Raw genomic sequence first — 5591 nt, forward strand, 5'->3', positions numbered from 1 at the left:
TGTGAGTCCAGAGCACATGCATTGCACTTGTACGTGTATATATGTTCCACTCTACAAGAGTTTCAGAGAAGCAGAGTCGTGCTCAGGTGCCGATTTCTTCATACCGGTGCTTGAAACAGCGCCTCTCCGGCCTTGCTCGCGTCCATTTCATGATGTTTCTCCATGGCGCGAGGGATGAAGATGTGGAGGCTGCGGAGGGTGCGGTCAAGAGCATGGCCGATGCGCGCCCCGACGGTCTCACATTTAAAATTCACAGATTTGAAGGTCTCATGAATGCTGCACGACTGTAGGCAATGCTGAACTCTTACCTCTTGTTTCTTTTTCAGCATTGATAGCAGGGCGTATATCAAAAGTTAGGATGGCCATACAGACTGGATTTTGATCCTCTTTCAATACTGCAATAGTTAGTGACAGCAGGCTGATGGCGTTGTTCTATGCTTTGTGCTGAATCACCTAAATTTCGCTCCAGTATTACCATGGACATGGAACTGCAGTCAGTGTTGCTCAAAATATGTTTCTGATTCAGCATGCATCCATGCATGCTGCAGCCAGAATCCTCCGCTGAGAGCACACATATTTAGCAGGAGAGAATAAATCAAGACACAGTGAGTGGGAGACCCACATATATACGAGAAGAAAAGATTACGCCAAACACAAGTTGGCTGCCATTGCCATGCCAGATGAACAATAACAAGTATAGCAAACAGGCTGGAAACGATGCAGATGCAGACATGAACAAGCTGTACATAATTACAGGATATATGTGACTCTGAACTGAAACAATCATCAACAGTACTCCTAATTAACTTGCCTTGGATTGCTGGGCGTGATTGACTTCTGAAGCTCGATCAGACCGTCTTCAGTACAGGTCGGTTTGGGTTCTTGGCGAGCTCGGCCCTCAGGTGTGCCATGTGATAAAAGACACATTCTAGCACAACTTCCTTGAGGCTGGCGAGAGATGGTAGACCCAAAACGGAACTTCGAAGGACGTGAGAAGCACTCCTGTAAAACTTGAGCACCTCAAGCTTCGGGGTTGTTCCTTGTTCAAACTTGACAGACCTGAGGCTTGATCCAAGTCCCATGCTCAGCTCCAGCACCACCAGGCTCCCGAACATCCCCTGCTGGAAATTGAGATGGACCTCTTCATCCTCGAGTGACTTCTTCAACAGATGCAGGAATGCCAGATTTGTTAGGTTCCCAAGGACTTGTATGGCATCATCGTGCTCCTGTGGTGGGTTTCCCGGCGATGCGTTGAACTCGCTTTCCCCTTTCACGCTTCCTTTCTGGTTCAGTTCGGAGACTGTTGTATTTCCGTTATTCAGTTAATGGAAAGGGGTAATGCCCGGTTCAAAAAAAAGAAAAGCATCGTGCTCTAGTATCATGGAGCTCCGCAGCTTCAGCTTCCCTAGATTCTTGAGCCCCTGGATCCATTCTGGCAACTTGAGCAGGTTACCGTAAAGCTTGAGGCTCTGCAGTGTCTCAGGAAATGAGAACTTTCCCTCCAAGCAGCCACATAAACCAGGCTCCCCCTCTGATCGGATTGACAATGACTCCAGGCGGCTCAGACCAACAATTGTTGAACACAACTTCTGGCCTTTTTCCTTATTGACGCCAGTCACTCCCAACTTGTGCAACAGCGTGAGTCCTTTTATGTCCTGTATAATAACCTTCCCTCGTGTTCCGATGTTCACAACACCCAATGTGTGCAGGGCTTTCAGTTTCCTCAACCCTCTTGGAACTAGCACACCATCCTCAGTTGGCATTGTGGTAGCTCGAAGATAGTTTAGCTTCTGAAGCTTGATGATGCTCTTTGGCAACTTGACAATCCTAGTACCTCTGACATCTAGTGTCTCGAGTTGCCTCAGGTTGCCCAGTGAATCTGGCAGGTAAAAAATATACCCACATCCTCTTAGAGAAAGGTATGTTAGGTGAAGAAGCTTCCCAATATGCTTAAGGTGATGATCATAGAGATCATATGTGTCTTCCAGGTCTAGCACTCGTAGCAACCTCCTCTTGCGAGAAAAAAAAAATGACTTCCACACTCCAAAACATGTAATTGACCATAGACGGGACATGTCCACTATGCTCTGAAACTCATTCTTATCTCCCTTCCAGTTGCTGCTTATAGCCAGGTGGCGCAACGTGGTCTAGCTGTTCGAGCTGCAACCTTCCTCCATTGTAAAAACAAGATTTTCTTCCATCGACTTGGAGACACCAATTTCACGGATAAGATCATGAACTTGGCAGGAACCAATTCCATTTGTACCGACGATTGATTGTTGAGATGGTAGGATCATACTCCTGCTTATAAGTTCCATGAAGTAGCCGTCCGCTATTTCCATCGCACACTTGCCATGCACGTCCCTTGAGTAACCCTCTGCACTCCACCGACGTGCCAATCGTCCCCGTCCAACCTTAACGTGCCAATCGTCCCCGTCCAACCTTGTAATCTTCGGGAAAGATGGGCATATATAGGAAACATGACTTGAGATGATAAGGCAAACCATCATAGCTTCTCATAAGGACATTTCTTATGGTCCCAAGCTCTGGATTCATCTCCAACTCAGAATTGATATTATCATTCAATTTCCTCCGTTCCAAAGAGGTTTTTGGTTGGTTGGACAAGAAGCCACCTATGGTGACTATTGCAAGGGGGAGCCGACCACACTTTCTCAGAATCTGTTCTGTCTGTTCAACTAGCTCTGGATATTGCAAATTCAAATCAGTAGTCTTCTTGAATACCTGAAATCATGCGGTCTAGTTATTTAGTACTGTGGAAATTAAACGAGGTTGGGAAATAATGTTTCAGTATACTTATTGGAATTGACATGCAAGAATCTTTGTCTCGTATACATGTATTAAAAAATGTGCACCCAGAACTAAATCACTTTATACTCAAACTGTTCATTAAATACTAATTGATATGGAATAGAGCAGTTGCTAATCAGTTAAATTTTGCAGCAACAATTGGAATTTGCAAATCATGAAGTGAGCATTTGCTTCCATGTTTTTCAAAGTGATTGAGCAACTGGACCAACCAAATTGTTGACATGTACTACTAGTACGCCACGATATCACTAATGTTAGGAAGCATATATTTGTAGAACATACTATTGGAAATCATGAACTACATTTTTGTTGCAATGCCTGAATTAGTTCCAGCATGGACCATGGTTGTAGAGAAAGGACGTGTTATAGATTAAGTTACATTCAAAGTAGAGCTGATCATTTTGGTTGAACAACTAAGACGATGTAAAAAATACATAGGGCACAATATGACTATGCCACATAAAAATAAAGATGATAATACTTTGTAACTAAGTACCTTTTTACTGAAGAGGTCACGTGCATCCGTGTGATCTAGATCTTTGAGCATGTATATATTTTCTTCTTGTCTCTGTGAACAAACTTTAGCTATATTTTCTTCCCTGGTGGTGACAATGATCCGGCTTGTATGTTCCATTCCAAGGAAATTCGGTACTATCATGTTCCATTCTGCAGTAGATGATACATCAATACATCATCAAGAACAATCAAGCACCTCTTTCCTTCTATAAGCCTTTCCATGTCCTTAATAAGTGCTATTGGTGGCATCAGTAGTAATGTGTTCCTTGTCTTGCCCATCAAACCAACCACGTCTTTCTTATCTGAAGATTCTGTGTCAAGTTGCATAATTAAACTCCTAAGAAGACCTTCAAGATTAAAAGGACGCATAACTGTGACACAAGCACGCTCCTCAAATGTGCTACTCAGCTCTTGGTTTTCGTAGATATCTTTGACTAGAGTGGTCTTTCCTAGACCACCCATTCCCCACACAGAGATCACCTGGTATTTTTGGGTAGCTTGATCTGAAATAAGCTTGATAATCTCATCTTTTTCTTTCTCTCGCCCAACAAGATGAGATTCCTCCAAAGCAGTCATCATCGTCCTGGTGCGAGTGAAGCTCTTTTTTATGATATTTTTTTCAGGAGCACCTCTGAATTGATCCTCTAATATTTCACCAGTGGGCACTATAGAGTTTTTATCTTTAGTGGTAGTGACACGGTCTGAGCTTGACTCTAAACCTGTTCCATCTTGAGAGACCTATGCACAAGCGAGAAATATTCATCCATGTTGAGAACCCTATTATATGAATGAATGTAAAATAATTCTAAATATGTAGATTATTAAAATTTGCTGAATAGTTAAAATGCAACTTTCCCATTTGAACCCTATTTAAAATATTTTCCTACCATTTCCTGAAGAAACCACAACTTAAAATACAAAATAAATTCAAGAAAACACATGCAGGTATATACACACATTAGTATTGAAATGGGAGTGTGCATTTTGTTTGCGAAAGGCTTAACTTATAATTTTGATTTTCTCAGTCACTAGATACTACTTATATGACGTAAAAGGGTTCCTCCTGCTTTATATTATAAGGCAACCACCGCACAAGTTCAACAAGCCAAGCAACAAAAGAGAAAAAGAAAGAAACATAAACGGCGAAGATACATGATGTCAAAAGAGCCACAAAGAAGCATCGAATGCACCAAGTGCAAGCATGATCATCAAGGCCCTCGGCAAACTAGAGCCAGCACACGACGCAGCTAAGACGAGGTAGTAGCCCGCTGCAGGAGGATTGCCATGCTCCGTCAACTCACATGAGGCAAGCCATTGCCGGTCCGCCATCATTCTCAACCGCCGAAGAGGGCCCCCATCCCTCTAGTTCTCGATCAGAGGACACTACGTCGTCGACAGGCACAGTCGCTTACTCCTGAGATCGCATGGCCAGGACCAATTGGTTGCCGGGGAGAGGCCTACAAGCACAGGCACCGCACCACGCAACGGCACAACCCAACATCAACATCGCTGCATGCAGGCACCAACTTCAACCGCACGCAGCCGGGCATGAGCACCTTTGAAGATAACCGACAGCCCACCACCCACGCCGAAGCCTCGACCACCACTCCGCCGTCCCAAGGCGGAGTCTTCAAAAAGAAAAAATGACGTTGGGGCACCATCACCACCCAATCTAGAGACTCTGGGTTTTCAACTGAGACGGGAAGGAGAGGGCGAGGGAAAGATCAGTATGCCTCCTCAAGGAGAACGACGCCGAGGGGCTGCCAACATCGTGATCGCCGCAACCAGCCAAGGGTTTCCCATAATCCATCCCTACCAGACCCTCAGCCCCAACAACCACTGGATCCGACCAAAGAGATGTCAGCATCGCCTGCCGGCGAGGTAGGAAGAAACTCGACGGAGGCACCACCATCTTCAGAACCGCTCCAAGGGCCAACGGGGAAGCCCCCGGAGCTAGCCCACGCCCCTCATAGATCCAACGCCCACGCAGCCGGGAGCGGCGCTCGTCAGCATCCGTGCCATCCCGCCGAAGAAGGGATGACCCGCTTCACGACAGTGACAACCGCCACCACTCCAGCCGCAACTCGCGTTGGACACCACCAAAGCCATCACGTCGCCGTGAAGCATCATGCCCGCCACCATGCCACTGCGCCCTCTGCTAGCGCTGCACCGCCCCCAACGAGACCGACCCGCGTCGGCCACCGGTGCACAGCGGAAGAAAGGGCCCGCCGCCACCGACGCTGACC

The 5591-nt window shown here is 46.0% G+C and overlaps 1 pseudogene; it reads right to left on the reverse strand.

The window, feature by feature from the left end:
- Positions 1 to 714: 714 nt before the first annotated feature.
- On the reverse strand, positions 715 to 3544 carry LOC123084546 (disease resistance protein Pik-2-like; annotated as a pseudogene).
- Between the last annotated feature and the right edge of the window lie 2047 nt (positions 3545 to 5591).

Source organism: Triticum aestivum, chromosome 1B (assembly GCF_018294505.1).
Source record: "Triticum aestivum cultivar Chinese Spring chromosome 1B, IWGSC CS RefSeq v2.1, whole genome shotgun sequence".
Classification (NCBI taxonomy): Eukaryota; Viridiplantae; Streptophyta; class Magnoliopsida; order Poales; family Poaceae; genus Triticum; species Triticum aestivum.